This window comes from Delphinapterus leucas, chromosome 1 (assembly GCF_059928025.1).
Source record: "Delphinapterus leucas isolate spDelLeu-1000000601 "Yukka" chromosome 1, BTC_Dleu_Yukka2, whole genome shotgun sequence".
Classification (NCBI taxonomy): Eukaryota; Metazoa; Chordata; class Mammalia; order Artiodactyla; family Monodontidae; genus Delphinapterus; species Delphinapterus leucas.
The window spans coordinates 62217313-62244581 of NC_143129.1; the positions used below are offsets into that span (position 1 = coordinate 62217313).

At 41.5% G+C, this 27269-nt stretch overlaps 1 pseudogene; it reads left to right on the forward strand.

Annotated features, from left to right (window-relative positions):
* The window catches only part of LOC149750521 (uncharacterized), a 123567-nt pseudogene that overhangs the window by 36685 nt on the left and 59613 nt on the right, over positions 1 to 27269 (forward strand).

A 27269-nucleotide genomic window follows, 5' to 3' on the forward strand; every position in this document is an offset into this window, starting at 1 on the left:
CTCTGGCATTCTTTCCCCTAACCCATTTGGCCATCAAATGTTTGTTTTTGAGAAAGTTTCATAACTTCTGCTCTTGACACAGAGAAAGTGGAAGACTTTAAAAAAATTATTTACATTAAACATAAAAATGTGGAAAAAGATTGGTGACCAGCAGGAGTGTGCTAATAAAGCAGCTGTGAATTCTGCACCTTCAGTATGAAAGGAAATATATTTGTGTCCAATAGGTAGATAGCTGGCTGGGTAAGTAAAGACCATTCTAATTGGCGGGCTGTTCTTTCTCAGTGCTGCCTGAGTATTGGATTCCCCCGAAACCTTCTGTGTTCTTTGACCCCGTGTTTCTTTGAATAGCAAGCTCAGCAATGCTTCTTTATTGAGGTATGATTGATAGGCAAAACACTGTACCTATAGTTGACTCTTGAACAACTCAGGGGTTGGGAACCTGATCCTCCAGGAAGCTGAAAATTCCAGTATAACAGATAGTTGATGTGATGAATTGGGAGATTGAGATTGACATATATACACTAATATGTATATAATGGGTAACTAATAAGAACCTGATATATAAAAAAATAAATAAAATTCAAAAACAAAACAAAAACCAGATAGTTGGCCCTCTGTATCAGTGGTTCCTCTGTATCCGTGGTTCCTCCTTATCTGTAGTTCTACATTGGCGGATTCAACCAACCACTGACCGTGCAGGACTGTGGTATGTATTATTGAAAAAAAGATCTGTATGTAAGTGGAACCAGGTAGTTCATACCTGTGTTCTTCAAGGGTCAACTGCATTTAATGTATACAACTTAATGAGTTTGGAGATAACTATACACCCATGAAACCATCACAATATATTCCGTAAACATATCCTTCTCCCAAAAGTTTCCTCCTACCCTACTTATTTATGTATTTATGTAATATGTTTATTTACTTATTTTGTGATAAGAACACTTACATAAAATCTACCCTCTTAACAAGTTTTTAAGTATATCATGCAGTATTGTTACCTCTACTGTACAGCATGCCTGCTGTACAGTAGCTCTCTAGCCCGAGAGCAGGACAGGTAGAGTGAGCTTAGGTGTGACTCAACAGCTGTGGGCGAGACACTCCACACTTTATCTTGAGGACAGTGCTAAAGGTTAAAAATAAAGTGCAGCACATGAGTGGACTTGTGAAGAGTAGCTATTTAACTATGGGATTTATTTGACAAAGCAGCGGCTGACAGCTTCAGCCCAGCACCTCCCTGAAAATTCTTCGCTAACACAGGTAGCCCTACATTTGCAGTGGTGAGGTCGATTTACTGTCATGGTGGCTCTAAAACACAGACATCTGTGGAGGATTGAAAGATATTGCTGATGTGCCAACCTCCCACTCCATCCTTCCCCCCAACCCTTCCCCCTTGGCAACCACAAGTCTGTTTTCTATGTCTGTGAGTCTGTTTGAGTTTTGTAGATAAGTTCATTTGTGTCATGTTTTAGATTCTACATAAGTGATATCATATGGTATTTGTCTTTCTCTTTCTGACTTCACTTAGTATGATAATCTCTAGGTCCATCCATGCTGTTGCAAATGGCATTATTTTGTTCTTTTTTTTAATGGCTGAGTAGTATTCCATTGTGTATATGTACCACATCTTCTTTATCCATTCATCTGACATTTAGGTTCTTTCCATGTCTTGGCTATTGTGAATAATGCTGCTATGAACACAGGGATGCATGTATTTTTTTTTTGAACATCTTTATTGGAGTATAGTTGCTTTACAATGGTGTGTTATTTTCTGCTGTATAACAAAGTGAATCAGCTCTATGTATATATATATCCCCATATCCCCTCCCTCTTGCATCTCCTTCTCACCCTCCCTATCCCACACCTCTAGGGGGACACAAAGCACTGAGCTGATCTCCTTGTGCTATGCAGCTGCTTCCCACTAGCTATCTATTTTACATTTGGTAGTATATATAAGACCATGCCACTCTCTCACTTCGTCCCAGCTTATCCTTCCCCCTCCCTTGTCCTCAAGTCCATTCTCCACGTCTGTGTCTTTATTCCTGTCCTGCCCCTAAGTTCTTCAGTACCATTTTTTTTTTTAGATTCCATATATATGTGTTAGCAAATGGTATTTGTTTTTCTCTTTCTGACTTCACTCTGTATGACAGTCTCTAGGTCTATACACCTCCCTACAAATAACTCAATTTCTTCTGCCTGTTTTTCTGGGTTGTTGTTTTTTAATTGTTGAGTTGTATGAGCTGTTTGTGTATTTTGGAAATTAAGCCCTTGACTGTTGCATCGTTTGCAAATATATTCTTTCATTCTGTAGGTTTTCTTTTTGTTTTGTTTATGGTTTCCTTTGCTGTGCAAAAGTTTCTATGTTTGATTAGGTCCCATTTGTTCATTTTTGTTTTTATTTCTCTTGCTTTGGGAGACTGACTTAAGAAAACATTGGTATGATTTATGTCACAGAATGTTTTGCCTATGATCTCTTCTAGGAGATTTATGGTGTCATGTCTTATGTTTAAGTCTTTAAGCCATTTTGAGTTTATTTTTGTGTATTGTGTGAGAGTGTGTTCTAACTTCATTGATTTATATGCAGCTGTCCAACTTTTGCAACACCACTTACTAAAGAGACTGTCTTTTTTCCTTTGTATATTCTTGCCTCCTTTGTCAAAGACTAATTGACTGTAGGTATGTGGGTTTATTCTGTTCCATTGATCCATATGTCAGTTTTTGTGCCAATACCATGCCATTTTGATTACTGTAGCTTTGTAGTATTGTCTGAAGTCAGGGAGGGTTACTCCTCCTACTTTGTTCTTTTTCTTCAGAATTGCTTTCATGATTCTGGGTCTTTTATGATTACACATAAATTTTACAATTATTTGTTTTACCTCTGTGAAAAATGTCATGGGCAATTTGATAGGGATCACATTAAATCTGTAGATTGCTTTGAGCAGTATGGCTATCTTAATATTAATTCTTTGAGTCCAAGAGCATGGGATATCTTTCCATTTCTTTGAATCATCTTCAATTTCCTTTATTAATGTTTTATAGTTCTTAGCATATAAGTCTTTCACCTCCTTGGTTAGGTTCATTTCTAAGTATTTTATTTTGGGGGGTGTGATTTTAAAAGGTATTGTTTTTTTACATTCCCATTCTGATATTTCATTGTTAGTGTAAAGAAATGCAACAGGTTTCTGTATGTTAATCTTGTATCCTGCTACCTTGCTGAATTCATTTAAAAGTTCTAGCAGTTTTTGTGTGGAGTCTTTAGGGTTTTCTATATATAGCATTATGTCATCTGCATATATTGACAGTTTTACCTCTTCCTTTTCAATTTGGATATCTTTTATTTCTTTTTCTTGTCTGATTGCTGTGGATAGGACTTCCAGTACTATGTTGAACAGAAGAGGTGAGAGTGCTCATCCTTGTCTTGTTCCAGATTTTAGTGGGAAGGCTTTCAGCTTTTCACCATTGAGTATTATATTGGCTGTGGGTTTGTCATAAAGAGCTTTTATTATGTTGAGATATGTTCCCTCTATACCCACTTTGGTAAGAGTTTTTATCATGAATGGATGTTGAATTTTGTCAAATGCTTTTTTCTGCATCTATTGAGATGATCATGTGGTTTTTGTCTTTTCTTTTGTTGATGTGGTGTATCACCTTGATTGATTTGTGTATATTGAACCATCCTTGTGAACTTTGGATGAATCCTACTTGGTCATGGTGCATGATCTTTTTATGTGTTGTTGGATTTGATTTGCTAATATTTTGTTGAGAATTTTTGCATCTATATTCATCAAAGATATTGGCCTGTAATTTTCCTTTTTTGGTGGTGTCTTTGTCTGGTTTTGGTATCAGGGTGATGGTGCCTTCATAGAATGTTTTTGGGAGTGTTCCCTCCTCTTCAGTGTTTTCGAAGAGTTTGAGAAGGATTGGTATAAGTTCTTCTTTGTATGTTTGGTAGAATTCTCCTGTGAAGCCATCTGGTCCTGGACTTTTCTTTGTAGGGAGTTTTTTTTTTGTTGTTGTTATAGATTCTATTTCACTTCTATTGATCAGTCTGTTCAAATTATCTATATCTTTGAGATTTAGTTTTGGTGGGCTGTATGTTTCTAGAAACAAAACATGTCCATTTCTTGGCATATAATTGTCCATAAGTTGTCCAGTTTTTTTGGCATATAATTGTTCTTAGTATTCTCGTAGTTTTTTGTATTTCTGTGGTATCAGTTGTGATTTCTCCTGTTTCATTTCTTATTTTGTTTATTTAGGCCCTCGCTGTTTTCTTCTTGGTGAGCCTGGCCAGAGGTTTGTCAATTTTGTTTACCCTTTCAAAGAACCAGCTCTAGACTTTATTGATTTTTTTTACTGTTTTTTAAATCTCTATTTATTTCCTCTCTGATCTTTATTATTTCCTTTCTTCTGCTGAATTTAGGTTTTGTTTATTCTTCTTTTTCTAATTCTTTTAGGTGGTAAGTTAGATTGTTTATTTGAGATTTTTCTTGTTTCTTGAAGAAGGCCTGTATCGCTTTGAACTTCCCTCTAAGAAATGCTTTTGCTGCATCCCATAGATTTTGTATGGTTGTGTTTTCATTGTCATTTGTCTCAAGGTATTTTAAAAATTTTCTCTTTGATTTCATCGTTGACCCATTGGTTTATTTATTTTTTAAAATAAATTTATTTATTTTTGGCTGTGTTGGGTCTTCGTTTCTGTGCGAGGGCTTTCTCCAGTTGCGGCGAGCGGGGGCCACTCTTCATCACAGAGCGTGGGCCTCTCACTGTCGTGGCCTCTCTTGTTGCGGAGCACAGTCTTCAGACATGCAGGCTCAGTAGTTGTGGCTCACGGGCCTAGTTGCTCCACGGCATGTGGGATCTTCCCAGACCAGGGCTTGAACCTGTGTCCCCTGCATTAGCAGGCAGATTCTCAACCACTGTGCCATCAGGGAAGCCCGACCCATTGGGTTTTTTTGTTTGTTTATTTATTTTAATTTTTCCTATAACATCTTTATTGGAGTATAATTGCTTTACAATGTGTTAGTGTCTGCAGTGTAACAAAATGAATCTGCTATATGTTTACATATATCCCTATATCCCCTCCCTCTAGACCCATTGGTTTTTTTAGTAGCATGTTGTTTACTCTCCATGTAATTTTTTTTTTGTCTTTTCTTTTTCTGTGGCTGATTTCTAGTTTCATGCAATTGTGGTCAGAAGAGATGCTTGAAATAATTTCTATACTCTTAAATTTGTTGAGGCTTGTTTTGTATGTGGTCAATCCTAGAGAATATTCCATGTGCACTTGAAAGGAATGTGTATTCTGGTATTTTTGGATGTAATTTCCTGAAAATATCAATTAAATCTAACTGTTATATTGTGTTATTTTAGCATCTCTTTTGCCTTATTGATTTTCTGTCTGGAAGATCTGCCATTGATGTGGGTGGGGTGTTAAAGTCTCCTACTATTGTTGGTTTCCTATCAATTTCTCCCTTTACGTCTGTTAGTAGTTGTTTTATGTATTTGGGTGCTCTTATATTGGATACATATATGTTGACGAGTGTAATATCCTCTTCTTGTATTGATCCTTTTATCATTACACAGTGTCCTTTATCTTTCTTTATGGCCTTTGTTTTAAAGTCTATTTTGTCTTATATGAATATTGCTACAACTGCTTTCTTGTCATTTCTGTTTGCATGAAATGTCTTTTTCTATCCCCTTGCTTTCAGTCTATGTTTGTACTTTACCCTAAAGAGGGTCTCTTGGAGGCAGCATATTGTAGCCTCTTATTTTTTTAATCCAATTTGCCATTCAATGTCTTTTGATTGGAGCATTTACTCCATTGACATTTAAGGTAATTATTGATAGATATGTATTTATTGCCATTTTAAATCTTGTTTTCCTGTTGATTTTGTGTTTCTTCTTGTCCCTTTCTCTTTCTTTTTCCTTTTGTGGTTTGATGATTTTCTTTTGTATTATACTTGTGTTCTCTTCCTTTTTGGTTTTTGTGAAGCTGTTGTACATTTTTGATTTGTGGTTACCCTGTTTTTGAAGTATGTTAACCCCTTCCTATATCTACTTGCTTTAGACTGGTAGTCAAATAGGCTCAAACACATTATGAAAAAAAAAATCAACATTTCCTACTCTCCTCTCCCACATTTTATGATTTTGATGTCCTGAGTTACATCTTCATGTTTATCCTGTTGCTGTGTTTTGTAGTTATTGCTGTCACGAAAATGTCTTGATCTTTAAAAAAATCTTGTACTGGCTTATTTAATTGTGATTTCCTTGTGATTTAATTTAAATTTAATTTAATTTAAATTTAAATTAAATTTAATTGTGATTTCCTTGTGATTTAATTTAAATTGTGATTTAAATGTGATTTCCTCTTTCCTATAGATTCTTGCTTTTTATCTGTTTAGCAAAGAACTTTCAATATTTCTTTTAGGATAGGTTTAGTATTGCTGTATTTTGCTTGTCTGAGAAATTATTTCTCTCTCCTTATATTCTAAATGATAATCGTGCTGGGTAGAGTATTCTAGGCTGCATACTTTTCCCTTTTAGAATTTTGAATATATCTTGTCACTCCCTCCTGGCACGCAGCATTTCTGTAGAGAGATCAGCTGATAGCCTTATGGGGGGTTCCCTTATAACTAACTCTTTGTTTTTCTCTTGCTGTCTTTAGAATCCTCTCTTTATCTTTAACTTTTGCGCATGGCATTCTTTATAATGTCACTGTGGTTTCTGAACTTGGTTGAGGCCTGTAAGACAGGGTTTCTTAATCTTGACACTATTGAAATTTTGGACTGGATAATTCTTAGTTGTGAGGGGCTCTCCTGTGCATTACAGGATGTTGAGTAGTATCCTGGCCTCTACTCACTAGACGACAGTAACATCTACCCTGTGGTTGGGACCATCAAAAATATCTCCAGACTTTTCCAATGTCCCCTAGGAAGGGTAAGGCCAAATCACTCTTGTTGAGAACCACAGTAGACCAACCATCAGTTCTTAAATGTTATGTGTCCACAACCTTTCATTCCTCAAGGTCTAATCAATTGAATAGCCTAGGCCATTCACCACACCTATTATATTAGTTTCCAATTGCTACTATGACAAATTACTGCTGAAGAAGTGGCTTAAAACAATACAGATTTATTATCTTATAATTCCAAAGGCCAGAAGTCTGAACTGTGTTTCACTAGCCTAAAATCAAGGTGTCAACCGTGCTGTATTTCTTCTGGCGCATCTAGGACAGAATCTGTTCCCTTGCCTTTTCCAGCTTCTAGAGGCTATCTGCATTCATCAGCTCATGCCCCTTTCTCCATCTTCAAAGCTAGCTGGCTAGTAGCATCCTCCAACCTCTCTCTCTCTCTCTCTGTCTCTGACTCTCTTGTATCCCTTTTATAAGAGCCCTTGGGATTACATTGGGCCCTGGAATAATCCAGAATAAGCCCCCATTTTAAAAAATTTCAACTTAATCAGGGTTGCAAAGTCCCTTTTGTCCCATAAGGTAATATATTCACAGGTTCCAAAGATTAGGACTTGGACATCTTTTGGGAGCTGTTATTCTGCCTATCACACTCATATAACTGAGAGTCAGAAAGAGTAGAAAATTCATCAGGACATTTACAAAGAATGATTTTAACAGAAAAGAGACCACAAGTGTGTAAAATGTAGGAACAGTCCATGATTTAGTCACAGTGCTCTGGCTCAGCCTCCCTGCTGCTGGTTTGGACACACAGAAGACTGTATGTGCGTTAACCCTCTACCATCTCTCATTTCTCCCCTTGAATAGGCTGAATTCTTAACTACTGTCAAGAAAAACCAGAGCTGGATATAAAATGGTAAAAGTAGATTTTATTTAGAAAAACTATTGCAGTAGGATAAAAGAGATCTCACTATAAACTGGGCTCATTTTCAAATAGAAGGACAAGTAGGGAGAAGCAGGGTGGGGGGGTCAGTGGATGGAAAATTACTAAGAGGAAACATCAAGGGTAAGGGGAGTCCTGGCTAAACTGACCTAACAAGATTCTTGCCAAAGGCAGAACAGGGTGATCAGACATCACCTGGGCGATGGTGGAGGATGAAGATCCTGATTAGGTATTGAGGGTGATCACATATGGAGCATGGGGCATTCTGGCTAACCTGACTTAGAAGAATTCTTGCTAAAATGCGGAGATGGATATGGAAGCTTAAAAATCAGGGCCTAGTTGAGAAGAGAGTTCTGGGGAGCCCGAGTAGAGTTTGGTCAAGGAGAGAATCTACAAAGATTTCTGTCTCTCACGTTTTTTCCCCGATTGCACTATTACTGGCCCCTAACTGAGCGTGTCCCTAACAGATTCAATGACTTCTCTTCCAAATCTGCTTCTTTTTCCTCTTCACTAGTTGTGTTAATGACCCTAACGTCCTTGTAGAGCCCAGATTTCAATCACTTTACTTCATCTCACACATCAATTACTTGCTAAGTCCTAGGGATTCCATTTCCATGAGAGTTTTAAAATTTATCCTTTCTTCCCTATGCCCACCACCGTTCTCTTATTTCAGGCCTTCAGATTCTTCTCTGGATTATGTAATAGTCATCCTAAATTACTGCCTAACCAGTCCCCATGACTTCAGTTTCTCCTCCTTCAGTTTATCCCTCAGTGGTAACAATAGCTATTCTTACAGAGCACTCTAGTTGTGTAATCTCATTAATCCTTATAACCATTCTTTGAGCAGAGTTGATCCAAGGGGCATGCCAGAAGGGCAGAAGTTCAAAGCTGCCTATAAGGGATATCAAATTCACCAGGAACTCCTATTGAAGGTTCTGAACACAGTTCAAAGAGAGAAGACTCTTATTAACTACAGGGTGTTGTTTGGCTGGCTGGAACATTGAAATTGCTTGGGACAGTAGAGGAAAGGCAGGGGTCTCTACCTGACTCAGTGCTCAGCCTCTCCTTTAAAAAAAGTTGAATCAATATTTAAAGAATATTAGATAGAAGAGGTATCACATTATTGCACACCTGAGGACCCACCTGTCTGGGCCCATTTTACAGATGAGGCAACTGAGGTTCAGGAGATTTAAATAATTTTCCCAAGATCACATAAGCAGGAGATGGCAGAATGGGAATTTTATCTTAGGACTCCGAAGTTTCATGTTCTTTTCACTCTATGACATGGCTTCACCTGTGTTGCAACTTAATTTCTCACTCTTTTCTGTATGTCTCCAGTGTTGCAGTAAAACCAAACTCCTCAGTCTTCTTTGCTGGGCCTTGAACTTTCCTACCTTTATGTCTCTTTGTATGTGGTTTCCTCTGCCTCCTGGAACGGCCTAGAACCCATCTTCATCTTTGCAAATCCTATTCTTCTTGGAGGATAAGCGAGCAGCAACACCACTGTTTCTAGGAAGCCATCAGAAAGATCTCCACCTGGAAGTGACAGTTTCTTCTAATGAACTAGAGCCATCCATACCTTGTTTATCGTTTCCACTTTTACATTTTATTACAGATATTTATGAGTAAGTCTTCCTGTCCCAGCAAACACATTATCTGTGAGGGCAGGTCTGTGATTAATTCATCTTGGTACCTCCCACAGAGCCTCGCCCATAGAAGGCACCCAAAATATGTATAGCATAAAGGAGCAAGTGCAAAGATGCTTCAATCAGAATTGTCTATTCCTCTCTAATTATCAAAGATTTGGCAAAATATAATGTTAAAGCCAGAGACCTGAAAGGTGGATGTAATTTTTTTTACTTTGATTCTGTGCCTTTGTACAAATTATTTCTTCTCCATCATGTGTGGGATACTCCCCTTCCTATCCCATGTGCTTTTGCTAATTCATAGCTTCCACTCTCTTCAAGACCTGGGTCAAAGCCTAGCCATTCCTATGAGACTTCTCTCCTGAGTCCAGGCCACTGTGGTTGTTCTTTTCCCAGTGGTTACGAGGCACCTGCACAGATCAACCATCGCTAAACAATCATCCAGTCATTGATTATCATCTTCAATCATCAAACTGTTAATGAGTACTTGGCAGTGAAAGGCTGTGCAGTGTGCTGTGATGGAGGTCAGAGAGGGCCTTGCAGAGGGGTGGTATTCAAACAGGGCCTTGAAGGCTGTGTTTTAATTAAAGAGGTGGAAAGGAAGGGGAAATAAAATTATGCATACTATTGAAGTTCTGTTACTGGCTGTGATCTTGAGAAAAATAATCTGATCTCTTTAAGAAACAGTTTCCTCATCTGTAAGATGGGATAATAAAATCTGTGTAAGGATGGTTAATGTGGAAGATCCATGCATTGGTGAGATCGCTTTTGGTTGCACGTGATATTAATACAGTTAAGATACAGTATGTAACAACATCTTCAATTGTCAGTATATGAAGCAGACAAAACTCCTTTTTCCATCACCAAATCTCTCATCTTGTGGTGTCCACCCTCTTGCTCAGGTTGGCTAAAGATGGGAGAAGTCTTCTCTTTGGTCTTCCTTCTGTAGGGGACCATGGTTAGGTGTATATAGTTGTAGTAACTACATACTGCTCAGTAATTGGCTGGTTTCCCAAGGCAGAGGGGAGCGGCATTGTTCCCACCTCCCCTGCACACACTTTGCTGCTTTAAGTCTATGTCTGCTTAGTGTTCCTCTTTTATGTGGAATGGGCCATCTTCCCAGCCCTTAGCCTGGGCAGCTCTCACTGCCCCAGTAAGAGGCAGCTGTGGTGTCACTCTAGGCCATTTCCTTGATCCCTGTTTGACCCCCTTAACTGGCTTTGGTTGCCTTTGTCTGAGCTTCCATGCTGCACTGGGCATCACTCTCTCATTGCAGTTATCACATTGTACTGTAAAGACCTGCCTCCCTCACCAAACTCCTCAGCCTTTCAAGACTGGCACATAGCACTCATTTACTTAATGACTGTTGAATGAATGAGTGGGCTTTCTCCATTCTCTCTCAATCACCTTTTTGCCTCTGCACCACCATTCCTTCTGTCTCTTTCAGCATTTTATGACTGTTTATGACTTATTAGTTATAAAACCACGTCCTGATCTGACCATCAGTATTGTTCCCAGGTATTAAAAATGATGACATTAGCTCACATCTGCTGAGCACTTACTCTTTCGCACTGTTTCAAGTACTTTACAGGTATAAACTTCTTTAAATGTTCCTCTGTTGCCAAACTTTTCCACTAGAGGTTAACCTTGACCTTGTGAAGGTGTTCTGTCCTGTTATAGTCTCACCATGGCACAACAAATCCTGCAGTAAGACACAAGCTGGTTAGACCTATTAGCATTAAGTATTGAAAGATATGACTAGAAAAAACAACAACAAAAAGAAGTACTGAACGTGTGGTATCCTTATAGTGCAAAGACCCTACAGGTTTTCTCTTTAGATTTAGGTCTAAATTACTGTAATATGTTTCAGGTAATTTAAGCCAGAAGCACAAGTTGGGATGGGCTGTTGTATTTAAATTTGTTTCCCAGAGACAGAAAGAGTTACAGAAACATAAGTATCAGTGTGAAAAAAATGAGGGAGTTTTCATTGTTTTTCCAAAAAAGGTGAATTAGCAAGGAATGTAGATTTGGGAAAATTAGTCATGGGAATTCACCTCTCAGTGAGTCCTTCTTGGCTGGGAAGGAAAGTTTTCTTCTAGTTAGCTGGGAATGGTGACAAGGGTTATTTTACCAGAAGGTGGGAGAAGCTGACAGATGAGGAGAACTTCCTGGACAGACAAGGAGGGGACAATATAATATGGAGGGAACGGGGTTCAGTGAGCCTGGGGTTCAGAGCTTGGTGACACTGCCAACCAGGTATCAGCTTTGGTCAAGTTACTTATCTTCCTGGAGGCTCAGTTTTCTTATCGATATAAAAATAGAGGTTAGGTTGCCAATTTTACCAAATAAAAATACAGGATGCCTAGTTAAATTTGAATTTCAGATAAACAATTTTTTAGTACAAATATGCCCCATAAAATATTTGTGTTCCATGCAGTAAGTATGTCTCTAATATTGCATGTGACATATGTGCACTAAAATATTGTTTATTTCTGGGGTCTCTATTTTGTTCCATTGATCTCTATGTCTGCTTTAATGCCAGTACCATACTGTTTTGATTAGCATAGCTTTGTAATAATAGTTTGAAATCAGGAATCCTGATGCCTCAGCTTTGTTCTTCTTTTTCAAGATTGCTTTGGCTATTTGAGGTCTTTGTGCTTCATACACAGCTCGGGATTGTTTTTTCTAATTCCATGAAAAATACCATTGCAATTTTGGTAGGGATTGTATTGAATCTGTAGATCACTTTGGGCAATATGGACATTCTGATAATATTAATTTTTCCAATCCATGAGCATAGAATACCTTTCCATTTAATTGTGTCTTCTTCAATTTCTTTTTTTTTCAATTTTTCTTCAATTTTCTTTTTTATCAGTATCTTATAATTTTCAGTGTAGAGATCTTTCACTTACTTGGTTAAGTGTATTCATAGGTATTTTATTATTTTTGATACAGTTATAAATGGGATTATTTCCATAATTTCTCTTTCTGATAGTTTGTTAATAGTGTATAGAAACACAACTGATTTTTGTATATTGACTTTGTATCCTGCAACTTCACTGAATTTTTTTATTATTCTCACAGTTTTTTGTTGGAGTCTGTAGGGTTTTCTCTATATAATATCATGTCATCTGCAAAGAGTGACAGTTTTACTTCTTCCTTTCCAATTTGGATACCCTTTATTCCCTTTTTTTGTTTGATTGCTCTGACTAGAATTTCCAGTGCTATGTTGAATAAAAGTGACAAGAGTGGGCATTCTTGTCTTGTTTCTGATCTTAGAGAAAAAGCTTTCAGCTTTCACCATTGAATATGATGTTAGCTATGGCTTGTCATATATGACCTTTATTATGTTGAGGTATATATCCACTTTGTTGATAGTTGTTATCATGAAAGGATGTTGAATTTGTCAAATGCTTTTTCTGCATCTTTTGAGATGATCTTATTATTTTTATTCTTCATTTTATGAATGGGGTGTATCATATTGATTGACTTGTGAATGTTGAACCACCCTTGCATCTCTGGAATAAATCCCATTTGGTCATGGTGTATGATCCTTTTAATGTAGTGTTGAATTTGGTTTGTTAAAATATTAATATCCCTGATCAACATAGATGCAAAAATCCTCAACAATATTTTGAATTTCACTATATATTTAACTTTACCTGTAAGATTTATACTTTCGTATATTTTCCTGTTACTAATTAGCATCCTTTTGGTTCAGCCTGAAGAAGTCCTTTTAACATTTCTTGTAAGACTGATCTAGTGGTGATGAAAACTTTTAGATTTTACTTGTCTGGAAAACTCTCCCTCAATTCTGAAAAACAGCTTTGCTGGGTAGTTTATTCTTGGTTGGCAGGTTTTTTTCTTTCATCACATCCCGTCTGGCCTGCAAAGTTTCTGCTGAAAAATATCCTGATAGTCTAATGGGAGTTCCCATGTACTTAACAAGTTGTTTTTCTCTTGCTGCTTTTAAGATTCTCTCCTTAGCTTTAACTTTTAACAATTATAATGTGTCCTGATATGGGTCTCTTTGGATCTTTTTTGGAATTGTCTGGGCTTTCTAGATCTGGGTTTCTTTCTCCAGATTAGAAAAGTTTTCAGCCATTATTTCTTTAAATATGTTTTCTGCCCCTCCCTCCCCTGTTTACTTTTGGGACCTGTATGATGCATAGTTGGTCTGCTTCATGGTGTCCCATAAGTCCCTTAAGCTATCTTTACTCTCTTTCATTCTTATTTCTTCTTCTTTGGATGAATTCCACTGCCTTATTTTTGAGTTTGGTGATCCTTTCTTCTGCCTGATGTAGTCTGATGTTGAATCCCTCTATTGAATATTTCAGTTCAGTTATTCAGTATTTTTCAGCTCTGTGATTTCTGTTTGGGACTTTTTAATACATTCTATCTCTTTGTCTAAATTCTCACTTTGTTCATGCACTGTTCTCTTGGCCATGATGAGCATCTATATGACATTTATTGAACTTTCTGTCCAGTAAATCACTTATCTCCATTTCAATAGGTCTGTTGCTGGAATTTTGTTCATTTGTTTGATACATAATCCTCATTTTCCTTGACTCTCTGTCTTGATGTCTGTGCATTAGATAAAACAACTACCTCTCCCCAGGTCTCGTGTAGGGGATGAACTTATTGTTCAGGCTGGTCTGAGCTCTTGGCTGTTTCTCAAACCAAGCTGCTTTCTTTGGTCTTAGTGGCTCCCAGTAGTTGGGGATATGCCAAGCCCCATTTATATGTGGGTATTTTGTTGTTCACCCAGTGTGTAGGAGTCACTCAGCTAGTTTCTTGTTTTCTTTCAGAGGGAATTGCCCCACGTGTGTCTATAGGTTTGGTGTGTCCATGGGAGGAGGTGGGTTCTGGAGTCTGCTATGTGCCATCTTCTACCAGAACCCTTTCAAGGTCCTGCTCTCATTCCAGCTCCTGCATGAAAACGTTCTGTAAATGTTCCAGCCCACAGTGGCAAAGTCTCAGTGCATCAGTTTGTCTTTAGTTTTATTCCATTGTTCTGAGCACACTGCTTTCAGAATGAGGTACTTAAGCAATATTTTCCCCTCAGCAGAGGCACAGCCCGGCAAGGGTCTCCCATGAAGGCCTTTAAATGACAATATGCCTTACAGGGAGCCCTTGGTGAAAGTTCCTGACTCTAATTTAGGGGAAGGTAAATTATAAGCAAAGTCTGGGAACAAGATTTAGCATTACATGATGTTAATTGGGAGAGGGGGAGAATTAGTAAATTGTATCATTATTCAATTACTTGGGAGATTTTCTTTAAAAGTTTGTTCCCTAGGGTATTATTAAAGGAAAAAGTATTCCGTGACACTTGTGAAAGATGGTAAGGCAGACTTTATTAAGGACAATTGTGATAGGTATAGGGAACCACTGCAATGGGATGTTACAGTGGGGGAGAGAGGTTGGGCTCAACTCCAAATACAGCATGGGCAAGTGGTATTTATAGCCAAGAAGCAATGGGGGTCAGTGGATAGAAAATTACTAAGAGGAAACACCAGGGGTAAGGAGGAATCTGGCTAAATTGACCAATAGGAGTCTGGTTGAAGGCAGGCCAGGGTGATCAGACATTACCTCAGAATGTTGGAGGTTGAGGAACCTGATCAGCTATTGATGGTGATCAGATGTCCAGGGTGAGGGTTTCTGGTTAAACAGACTTAGCAGGGTTCTTGCTAAAATGAGATTTTACAAGGACATGTACAGAGATGGTCCTAGAAGAAAGTTCAGGAGCCTGACTAAACTTCTGAATGTTTGTCAGTATCATTTAAAAACTATATTTAGTGTATGCTAGTCAGATTGATATGTTTGTAGTTTCAAGTATTTTTTGTTTGTTTGTTTCATTTTTAAATGGAGGGAAAGCATATTTAGCTTTCTTAAGGAAATTTAGCATTTTATGGAAATTCCATGGTCATGTTAAACCTGATAGTAGGCTCTTCTGACAAGGAAAAAGGACTTTACCGCCACCTGCTGGCCATATCCTCTTACTGCGACATGCCTAAGAGCAGCCCTAGGGGAAAGTCAGTGTTTGAACTTTGCCAAATCCAGAGGACACTAAGGCTCTGTCATGACAGGAAGAACCATGAACAACTGTGTCTTTTCCCCCCAGTTCCCTCTCTCCCAAGACTTGAGGTTGAGAATTAGCAGCTGACTAGGGAGGTGAAGAATCAAAGCAGGGAAAATGGTGACGTCCATGCCCTCCTCCTCTGTACGGTGGGTTTCCAAGACTGAAGGGAAAAGCCAGAGAGGGAAGCTTTGCATCGATTGGGGTGCTGATTGTTACGTTGGACTGGTCTTTTAAGGGCCTTTTTGTTTTATGCCTAAGAGTGGCTAGAAAATCCATGGTATCGTTCAGCTTTTATCCAAACGGCAGGGAAAACACAAATCCAGATAGTGGAGCTGAAAGGACAGAGGAAAAAGGAAAAGAAAAAAGCTTTTTACTTGCATTCTGTTGCATGCAGCTCATTCAATAAACACATTTCCAATGCATAGATGTATCATGAAGGAAAAACCAGTGGGAAAGGAATCATAAGGATGCTGCCAAAGAACAGGCCAACTGAATTGTTTGGATCCAGCTTTTCATCGTAAATATGAACAAACTGAAGTTAAAATCAGGGGAAGCTTGAGTCCAGGGTAATGTTATCAGTGGAGTCAGAAATCTATTTTGTTTTAAATTAATTTGTTTTATTTATTTATTTTTGGCTGCATTGGGTCTTCGTTGCTGTGTGTGGGCTTTCTCTAGTTGCAGTGAGCGGGGGCTACTCTTTGTTGTGGTGCACGGGCTTCTCATTGCGGTGGCTTCTCTTGTTGCGGAGCATGGGCTCTAGGTATGCGGGCTTCGGTAGTTGTGGCACGTGGGCTCAGTAGTTGTGGCTCGCGGGCTCTAGAGCGCAGGCTCAGTAGTTGTGGCACACGGGCTTAGTTGCTCTGCGGCATGTGGGATCTTCCCAGACCAGGGCTGGAACCCCTGTCCCTTGTATTGGCAGGTGGATTCTTAACCACTGCGCCACCAGGGAAGCCCCAGAAATCTATTTTTAAAAAAACCTTTAAAAATCCTTCAGTCCATTATAGCAGAGATGTGAGTGGAGTCTACTCCTGGCCCGACCCTGACCTGACCCTGACCTGGAGCTGTTTCCTTTTGTTCTCTCTTCCTGTCCCCATGGGTCTTTTGCAGGCACTGCAGGGAGGTGTGGAAGCTAGTTCAATCAGTGTCTCTTCCCCAGCATTCATCCTCCTCTCTTTTCTATGAACTTTCTGTCTTCTGCCTCTATAGCTGCAAATAATGCCTAGTCTTTGAACACTGCCTGGCAGTTGGCCCAGGCTTTCACACACACTAACTCAGTGACCCTTTCCCACTTCCTAGGGAGGCATTAATATCTCTGTTCACATGGGAGGGCCCTGAGAGCAGGGGCTGACTTGCCTTATGGCACACGTGGAAGTAGCAGGGCCAAGTGGAAACCTGGGTCTTTGGTTTATGTTCAGGCCTCTCTCCATTATATTTGCTGCCCTAGCCTCTCTGCCTTCAATTTCTGGCTTCCCGTTTTGGACTATGACGATTTTCTTGACTCTTTTCTTTTCTTTTTGTCGAGTGTGAAAGTTTTCAAGACGCCCACGAGTGGAAAATGCACTCCCGTCAGCCAAATTAAACTTTGCCAGATTCCTAACAGCTGTGTGCATTGAAATGACTAATGAAAGAGCCCTCTGCTAGCCTGTGGAACTTTCACACAGGGCATTGTCGCTGCCGCTCACCAGGACCCAACCCTGAGTATTTACATACTGGATGTCACCCTAAAAGCCCCCGACCAGGGGATTTCCGGGATGTAATAAGTAAGAACGCTGCTCTGGGCTTTGGAAGGTGCACTGTCTGGGCACCCATCGTGCAGGGAGGGGGGTAGTGTTTCAGACCCTACCCCTGCCCCCTTGCCAAGGGCCCTTCTCCTGGGGAGATGTCCAGATTCAGTCATAGATCCACCGGTGCCAAGGTACTGCCTGCCACTATGGATTGAGATGCTGGGAATACCTAGATGAGGAAGTCAGGGCCCCTGCACCCCTGGAGCTTGATACCTGGTTAAGGCAATGGACATGAAAGCTTGGATAATTTCACCTGGTAGCATAGGTATAGAGGGGGTGTTCTGGGAGCTCAGAAGAGGGGCACCTAACTTGGGGGTCATCAGGGGAGGCTTTCTGGAGCTCGTACTGACTGAGCAGAGTCTTTAACATTTTTGTAAAGAAGTTTTTCTTTTTTAATCTAGTTACAACGGTAATACATCTCATTGCAAATAACAAACCTTACAGAAATAGGTTCCTTTTGAAAAAATTCAGGGTGTGAAGAGGAAGAAAGAAAACTAGATCAGTAGGATTTCTACTCAATTGGAGCATGTGGCTTTCTTCCTGAAAAGGAATTGTGCGTGTGTGAAGGGGTGGAGTAGTGCCCAAAAGAGGGAGGTGAAGACTCTAGGGGAGACCTTGTCCCTGTGGCCCCAAGCTCTTTGCGATGATGCCAGCCTGGGTGAGAAATCAGTAGGCCCCTTACTGGGGACCCACCCACTATGGGACTCTGGTTTTTCCAACCTCATTTTCCAAGTTTTGGTCTTAGCTATTGCTATCTTATAACTTCAGAGTCTCATCTCTGCCCACTCCTCCAAGTGGTTTATCAAGGTGTTTTCCTAAATGAAATCGATCTCCTCCTAAGAAGAACTATAGGACCATGTTTAAGATGTTAACGGTGTTTAACCAGCTACAATGCCAGTAAGAGCTCACATTTATTGAGGATTTTCTTTGCACCAGCTCTGTGCTTCACAACAAACTTATGAACCTGGTGTTTTATTATTCCCATTTTACAGATGAGGCAATCAAAGTTATTACTTCCTCAAGCTCCATAGCTAATAGTTGGCAGAGCCTGGACTCAAAGCCAGGTCTCTGGGACTCCTGAGTCCATGTTCACGAACATGATACTCTGCTGCCTTATTTCTCAAACACGTTTGGCTACAGAAGTGTTTTTAACTGTCTGCCCCTCATCTCTCAGCACTATTATTACCACCCCATGGATCACCATTTGGGAAATGCTGACCCAGGAAACTACTTTGCCTTGTCTGTAAAATAGAGATAACAATGCAGTCTCAGTGTTGTGATGATTAAAGAGGTTTCAGGAAATGGCTGCTGGGAATACTCATCTTCCACCAGGAATGTGTGTGTTTTAAAAATAGCAGTCATAATGTCCTGGATGAAATGACACAGTGTTTTGGCTGGGATGACAATGAAGATGTTGGTTACTAGGCCTGGAGACCCTCGGGCCCTGGAGGACAGGCTCTTGCATGCTGCCCCCTTCCCCCAAGGTCACTATGGTCTCCTTCCCTCCCCTGCCCTCAGGTTCTCTCCCCCATCCCCCTGCGTTGCTTGTCCTTGTTCCACAAATAGTGATTCAGTTACCTGCCACTGGGGCTGGGGCCTCTCTCTGAAGCATGCTGCTGCCCCGGAACCCCTCTTCTGCAAAGTTCGCTGTGTCCTGAGCCCCAGCTGCAGGCCAGGCCCCTGTCACAAACTGGTCAGACCACCCACAGCATGGCCGCTGCCACCTGCCCGACGGCCAGGCCTGTGTCTGCCCAGAGAGCTATGCTGCCACTTCCCCATCACCCACCACGTCCCGGAGAGAGCTCACCACGTTTGGAGATAAGGACCAACCTAGAAGATGCCTGAGTTGGCTACATCCCCTGGATGTTGATTTGGGCAGCTGACTAACCCCCAGAGGGGCCACTCTTTCAGCCTGGTTAGTTCTCTACCTGCTCCCAGGGTCCCCCCCCCCCCCCATCAGACTGCTCTGGGTACGTGTGCCTGGCATCAAATCCTGACATTCCTTCTCTCCTATGAGTCAGTTTTACACAAGTCATTTTTCTTTCAAATTTTCATCAGGCCTGCAGATGTGCATATTTGGAAAAAGCCTACTGAAAACTAAATAAACAAAAACACACACTCTGCCCAACTCCTTAATTCTACCTGGAAAAAGCATTTGCATTCTTTTCAATAAATATCAAGCATTTCTAAAAAAGAAAAAAGATCCTTTTACATAATTCTCTCCTTACACCTGTGAAGGAGCTGTTAGTCTTATTTCACACATGGAGAGGATCAGAGAGGTTCAATGTCATACAACTAAAAGTAGCCAAGCCAGGGCCAGAGCAATCACCCGGTGTTTGTCCATCTGCCAAATGCTGCCTCTTAGACCGGGGGCTCTCAGGCCCAGCCCAGGGCCCTGGGGACCATCAAGGTTGGGGCCCTTTGCTTCTGGAGTGGCCCAAAGCGGCAGTGTAAGGTGGTTCCCCTTGATTTTGACGTGTGTGCGAGGCTCCCCTGTTTCCTCCCCTTTGTCCTTCTCCACTTTTCGGTTCCAAGTTGATCCTACCTGCCGCTCTTCATAGGCATCAAGGTGCTTTTGACTTTTCTCTGTAGCTGGTCCCCTGGGGTTCTTTGCTGTCACTCACCTACCCACCCCATCACTCACCTCTTGACAGAGCACCAGTTGAGCCACATGCTAAGTGCCGTGGTGATATGTAAAGAGAAATATGAAAGGTGAGTCTTGCCCCTAACAAACTGTTGAAGAAAATTTATTCTGAGATTTAAGATGGCAAGGAAGACTTTAAGTTTATTGCAGTAGTGACAGAGATTGAACTCGACTTTTAATACAACAGTGGGGACTCACTGCCAAAGGGCAGGTGAGGGAATGGATGGAAAATTATTAAGAGAAACTTGGTTAAGTGCCAAGGGTGGAGGAGCTTGATTGGATATCAAAGGTGAGCCGATTCTTGACCAACTGGCTTACTGGGTACTTTGCTAAAACTGGGCTCAGCAGGCCAAGGGAGGCCTGGTGAAGTGGGTGTGAAGGAGGCTGACTAAAGTTGGCTCAAGGAGAGAGCTTTTGTCAGCGATCACCAAGTAGTGCGAGTCAGGGCCCAAAGTAGTGGTCTTAGAATGATGAGATTCAGGGCTGAACAGTGTGCCAGCTGTGGACACAGCTGGAGCTCGGAGAGGCGCCTGTGGGTGAGTTTGGGCTATTCCAGTCCCTGACTTCAGGGCTGATGATTGGACAGTCACACTGACTTCATCCATGTTCGTTCATTTCTTACTACTCTGTGACAACCACATACTCTTTGTCTGGTGCTTTGCAAGCTTGTGTTTCTAGGGTTTGATACTTTCTACCACAAGTGAGGGTGGAAAGTACAAAGGCTTTATTTAGACCTTGGACAAGGATTTTAACCTCATGTTTCTCTTCTGCAGTGTTGCGACAGTACCTGTAATAGACTGAATCATGTCTCCCAAAATTCATATATTGAAACCCTAAGCCCCAACGTGACTCTGTTTGGAGATACGGCCTGTAAGGAGGTAATAAGGTTAAATGAGGTCATAAGGGTGGAACCCTAATCCAATAGGACTGGGGTCCTTATAGGAAGAAGAAGGGACACCACAGATCTCTCTCCTTTTTCTCTCTCTCTTTTACTCACTCTCTCTCCATGCGTGCAACAGAGGAAAGACCACGTGAGGATACAGTGAGAAGGTGCCTGCCAAAAGCCAGGAAGAGAGATTTCACTAGAAACTGAATTGTCCAGCACCTTGATCTTGGACTTCTTGCCTCTGGAACGGTGAGAAAATAAATTTCTTTTGTCTAAGCCACCTAGTATCTGGTATTTTATGGCAGCCCTAGCCATAAAATACCATCTCATGTGTCTATTATGAGAACCAAACATAATGCAAGCGGAGGCCCTAACAGCCATCTACACTTATTAGTTAGCTTGTTCCCTTCCCTCCTGTCATGTGATTTGCGGGCTGGTAAAAGGCCTGTTTGCCACCAAACATCTTCCTTGTGACCGAATGATGACCCGGGTAATTCATACAGTAGAATCATTTCTTTGGATTCAGGCTTTGTTTCTCCATGTTGCAAGTAACAGAACCTTCCAAAACTAGTATAAATTAAGGGGGAAATTTTCTGGAACTATCCTATTATCAATTACGGTTCCTGGTTTTAAACAGCATAAACTAACTCGGGTTGATTTAGGCCACAAAGGTACTATTAAAAGGATGCTGTATCAGGTATAGGATTGCCAGGAAGGCTGGAGACCCAAGTGTGGGCCCTCAGTGGGCAAAGGGCCCAATATCACACTGTAGAATGGTGTGTGAGGACCGCAGGGCTGCATGGCTGAGCACCGGCCGCTGTTGCTGGCTCCTCTGACACCCCGAGCACTGGACTGGACTGCATCAACACTGGTGGACCATGCTCCAGAATGAATGTGTCGTGTGGTCCCTGCAGCCCAGGAGCAGTGCTCTCCTTGGCAGAGCCTACATCAACCACCTGCATTCTAGCTGCAAGAAAGGCTGGGAATGTGAGCATTTGGCACTTTTGGCATTGACAATGAGAGGTGGCCCTGCCTCCCACCAAGATTGATAATGTGGGGAACTTCCTCAAACAATAAAAGGAGGTTCAAAGTGCCAGATGGCCAAAAAGAATGAAAAGTTCCCCACAGACACAGGGGAATCTTACAGAGCTCCAAAATAAGAAGTGCAGCTTCACTTGCAGGACGGAGAACCAGGAATTGGAAAGTTAGGAGCCAGGTTACTCTGGGTGTATCTCTCTGTACTCTTTCTGTCTCTCTCTCTCCTTGAAGACTGGGTTTCTCCAATCCACTTGCTCATGGTGAGGGCCACCTCCATCCTGACTGTTGGAAATTAGTTGCCTGTCTCCCTTAGAAGATCTGTTTCCTTATCTTCCAGAAACACCTCCAAATTTCCTCCTTTGTCCATTCTTGGTCTGGGTGGGCTCCACCCCCAGCCCTAGGGATGAACCATATTGACCCAGGCCCAAGCCAGTCATTATACTCTATGGCCACAGTGATTGATCTAGGAGTAGGCATGTGAACTAAGACAGCCTGGCACTTCTATAAAAATTGAACTATAACTTACATGCTGTAAGTGTGCAAATCTTAAGTGTATAGCCAATGAATTTTATATATTTATACATACATGGAACCGTCACCAAGATGGAGCTGTAGAATATTTCCAGCAGCCCAGAATGCTCCCTTACAGCCACTCTCTGTCAATGCACCATCCAAAGATAATCACTATTCTGACTTATATTACCATAGATAGAAGTTTTACCTTTTTTGAACTCAACTTACATGGAATCATATAGTGTTTAACCTTTGGTATCTGGCTTCTTTGATCAAGATTACATTTGTGAAATTCGTCCTTGTTTTTTTTTTTTTTAATGAAGGGATGCTTTTTACACCGAGATGTCAGAAGAGGCCTTTCTATTTTTTTAAAATTAATTAATTAATTAAGTAATTATTTTGGCTGTGTTGGGTTTTCATTTCTGTGCGAGGGCTTTCTCCAGTTGCAGCGAGCGGGGGACATTCTTCATCGCAGTGTGCGGGCCTCTCACTGTCGCAGCCGCTCCCGTTGCGGAGCACAGGCTCCAGATGTGCAGGCTCAGTAGTTGTGGCTCACGGGCCTAGCCGCTCTGCGGCATGTGGGATCTTCCCAGACCAGGGCTCGAACCCATGTCCCCTGCATTGGCAGGCAGATTCTTAACCACTGCGCCACCAGGGAAGCCCCCCGTCCTTGTTTTTTTATGTAATGTTTGTTCATTCTTTTTCACACCTGTATGGTATTCTATTAGATGAATCATACCACAATTTATTTATCCATTCTACCATTGATGGACATTTGGGTTATTTCTGGTTTGGAGCTATTCAGTAATGTTGCTGTGTACTTTATTGTACATACCTTGATGGATATGAGCATTCACTTCTTTGGCTGTGTATCAGGAGTAGAATTTCTGGGTCATAGAAAAAATGCATATCCTTAGTAGGTATTACCAAATAGTTTTCCCAGGTGATTGTACCAATTTATACATCTACCAGTAGTATATGAGACTTACAGTTGCTCTACATACTTGCCTACTTATTATTTTCAGCCTTATAAATTGTAGCTATTTTGAATGGGTATCACAATATCACATTGTAGTTTTAATTTGTATTTTTGTGTGACTAATAGTGCTGAACACTTTCATATACTCATTGGCCTTTGGATAACCTGTTTTGTCAAATGGCTGTTTAAGCTTTTGCCCATTTCTAAAAAACACTGAGTTGTTGAGTCTTTTCTTTATCATTGATTTCCAGCAATTCTTACTTTTTTTTTTTTTGCGGTACGTGGGCCACTCACTGTTGTGGCCTCTCCCGTTGCGGAGCACAGGGTCTGGACGCGCAGGCTTAGTGGCCATGGCTCACAGGCCTAGCCGCTTTGCAGCATGTGGGATCTTCCCGGAGCGGGGCACGAACCCGTGTCCCCTGCATTGGCAGGCGGACTCTCAACCACTGCGCCACCAGGGAAACCCTCCAGCAATTCTTTATATATTCTGGATATGAGTCCAGATACAAGTGTTTGCTTCATACATATATTGCAAATACATTCACCTAGCCCATGGTTAACATTTTTACTTCTTTAATGATGTCTTTTTAGAAACGTAAGTTCAATTTATTAATCTTTTCTATGGTTAATGTTTGTTAATATTTTCTCACTCAGGGACCATGAACCAGTTAGCAACTTTTGAGGGAGGTAGAGATAAATTGTTCCTTCTTTTTGTTGAATTTGAGGTTGTGAGGAGCTGAGGCTGAGTCAGAAATGGAGGCAGGAAGCAGGAAGACTTGCAGGGCTGGCCTTGAGCGGGGGCAGTGTTAGAACTAGGCCAGTCTGAGTCTCCCAGGAACTGTCCACTGTGGTTGTGGCTGAAATTAAGAAGCAGGCTGAGAGGATGTGGCAGGGCAATTGATCTCTGAAAAGGTTCATTTAACTATTCTTCCATAAAGTATGTACCGAATGTATATTCTGCAATGTGACACTCTCATGGGGCTTATATTCTGGAGGATTTTAGAAATTATATAAAACATTTTCTTATAGTACAGATTTGAGAACCCAGGTGAGGATGTGATAAATAATTTGTCATCATAGCTAGGGCAGAACCACCGCTAAACTAGAGCCACAGCTGAAACCCAGGTCTCCTGGATTAAACCCTCCCCCAGCTCCTCCCCCAACACCTGTCTAGCAAATATATATTGCCTGAGAGGTGGTGATAATGAATGGCATGCCCTTTGTCTCAGGCTTAACGTAGACTAAGCCTGTCTCAAGTGGGTGGAGGTTTTCCTCTCTTCCTTTTACCCTGGGCAAATGGAAAGTGAGATCCCCTCTGGTCTGCAGTGGCGGAGACTTCAGGAAGCCCACACAAGTCAAGGGGCCAAAGCAAACCAGTGTCAGCAGGGGGAAATCAGAGGGACTTCCCCCAAGTCCTTCCTGTCAAAGAAAGAAGCGTTAGAGACCTTCATGATGGAAAAAAACACCTCTCAAGGACTATTCCAGACTGGGTAAGTGTTACCTTAGTGGGGCTGCTACCCCTTGGGTTTTACTCCAGGACAATGGGCTTCATCCTTCAGCTCCAGGAATCTGGGATTTAAAGCAGGATTTCACAGCTTCAAACAATCTGAGGCTAATGCTCGCTTCCAAGGAGCATGAGGGTCTTCTCATTGGCAGCAGGTGGGAAGTGATGGGCATTTGGATCCCTTGGTATTCATGGATGAATTGGAGGCCAGTGACATGGTGAGCCAGTGACTCTATGAGGCGGCTTCTGACATTTTCTGCCCCTGCCTCTAACTTTCCCCACACGGACTGTAAGAACCAGCACTACAAGGACTCACGTAGACATGCTCATAACTGTTAAAGCATCACTAGGGTCTGTACACTGACCATGTCCCTTCACAACAAACATCTTTTGAATGTTCCTTCACGTTATTAGAGGAAGGCAGCACATTTTGGCAATGGTTCCTAAATTCAGCTGGGTGGACTGGTGTCAGGCTGTGTAAGAATCACCCTTGTAGGTCTTGGCTTGGGCCCAGGAGTTTGTGATTTTAACAAGCCCTCCAAGTGATTATGATAAATAGATGATTCTGAAACTCATTTTGCTATTTGGAGTTTGGGCTCTGACGGATCTGCCTTTCGATTCTGGCTCTGTTTTACCACTTAAGAATTGAATTTTCTTGCACACACATAGACTCTTGAGCCCTTAGTTTTCTTGTCTGTAAAGTGGGGGATAATAGTAACACCTACCTCGACAGTGGTGTTATGGAGTAAGTGAGATAATGTGGAGCTCTAACATGTAAAGTTGAAGTACAAGACTGGCCACTCAGTAAGTCATAATAATATTCCCTGCTACTGTTATTTATTATTATTATCATTATTATTCTGCCTGTATATCTCTTTCACCTCTTCTCTCCATTCTTGTGGCTTCTTTTTATGTCCTCACTACCTATTAACATTGCTTAGTTATATAAAATTGCTCAGACTAAATTTTACTTAATACAAGAAGATCAAAGTACATGTAATTATTTTGATTTATAGATGAGGAAAGAGGTACAAAGAAGTTAAGTAATTCGTCCCAAATCACATAACTTGTTGGTGCCAGAGCCTAGGTCTAACACAGGACTGTGGGATTCTATACCCATGAAGGGCACAGTTGAGAGAAATACAGTCATCCCTTTGTATCTGCCGGGCATTTAATCCTTGGATTCTCACGTCCTTTACGGTTGGTCCTCTGGTTCTGTGGATTCTGTTGATCCATCTGTGGATTCAATCAACTGAGGATGGAGTATTTTTACAGCAGTGGGAGGACACACCATGTATTCACACCCTTCTCGAAGGCTTCATTATTATATGTTTTGAGTATTTGTGTAATTGTAACGTAGCTCAATGGATTTATCGGTGTACTTAAAGTTTTACCAGCTGACCCCTTCCCCACAAAGGCGAAGCAAATGGATGAAATAAATGAGGGCTGGTCTCCAACACCTGGCTGACCAGGTAAGGCTGCTGATCAGCAGCATTGGCCCAACCATGTTAGAAAGCTAAATTGTCCCCAAACCCAGTCGGAACCTGCGTTTCAATAAGGTCCCCAGGTAAAATCTGAGAAGTCCTAAGAGGAGGCAAAACTGTTGTGTGTAGTAAAGAGCCTGATCTAGGCAGCAGGGGTCCACTGTGCTTGCACAGTTGCTGTATTTTCCTGACTGAGGGAGTTGGAATTCTAGGTGAAAATTACTCACCCTCGGTGAGGGGGTAAGGGCTGCTACACTTCCCCCTCAGTGTGTGCACTGGAAGTTCATCCCTGCTACATCCATCATCCAGGAGTAGATGGGCTCCTGTATTTATTTTTATTTTTTGCGGTACGCGGGCCCCTCACTGCTGCGGCCTCTCCCGTTGCAGAGCACAGGCTCCGGACGCGCAGGCTCAGCGGCCATGGCTCACGGGCCCAGCCGCTCCGCGGCACGTGGGATCCTCCCAGACCGGGGCACGAACCCACGTCCCCTACATCGGCAGGCAGACTCCCAACCACTGCGCCACCAGGGAAGCCCCCTGTATTTATTTTTACGCACATCCTTTGGAGTTCTGCCACCGTCATTGCTTAGATACCAGCACCACGTGGGCTCACTTAGGCTCATAACTGTCACAGCATAACGGGGGTCTCCCCATTTCTTCCACTTTTGCATGAGAAGATGACATGGACAACTGGTGAGTGTATTTTTTGACTATTCTTGGCCCCATCGACCTTCTCCCTTGAATTTTTGTTTAACCACCAATTTAGAGCTTCTTAGGTTAGTTTTATGGTTCATTGTTGATTTGTGAGTGTTAGATACGCAACTCTGACAAAATTGTCATCATGTGGAGTATATGATGGATTATG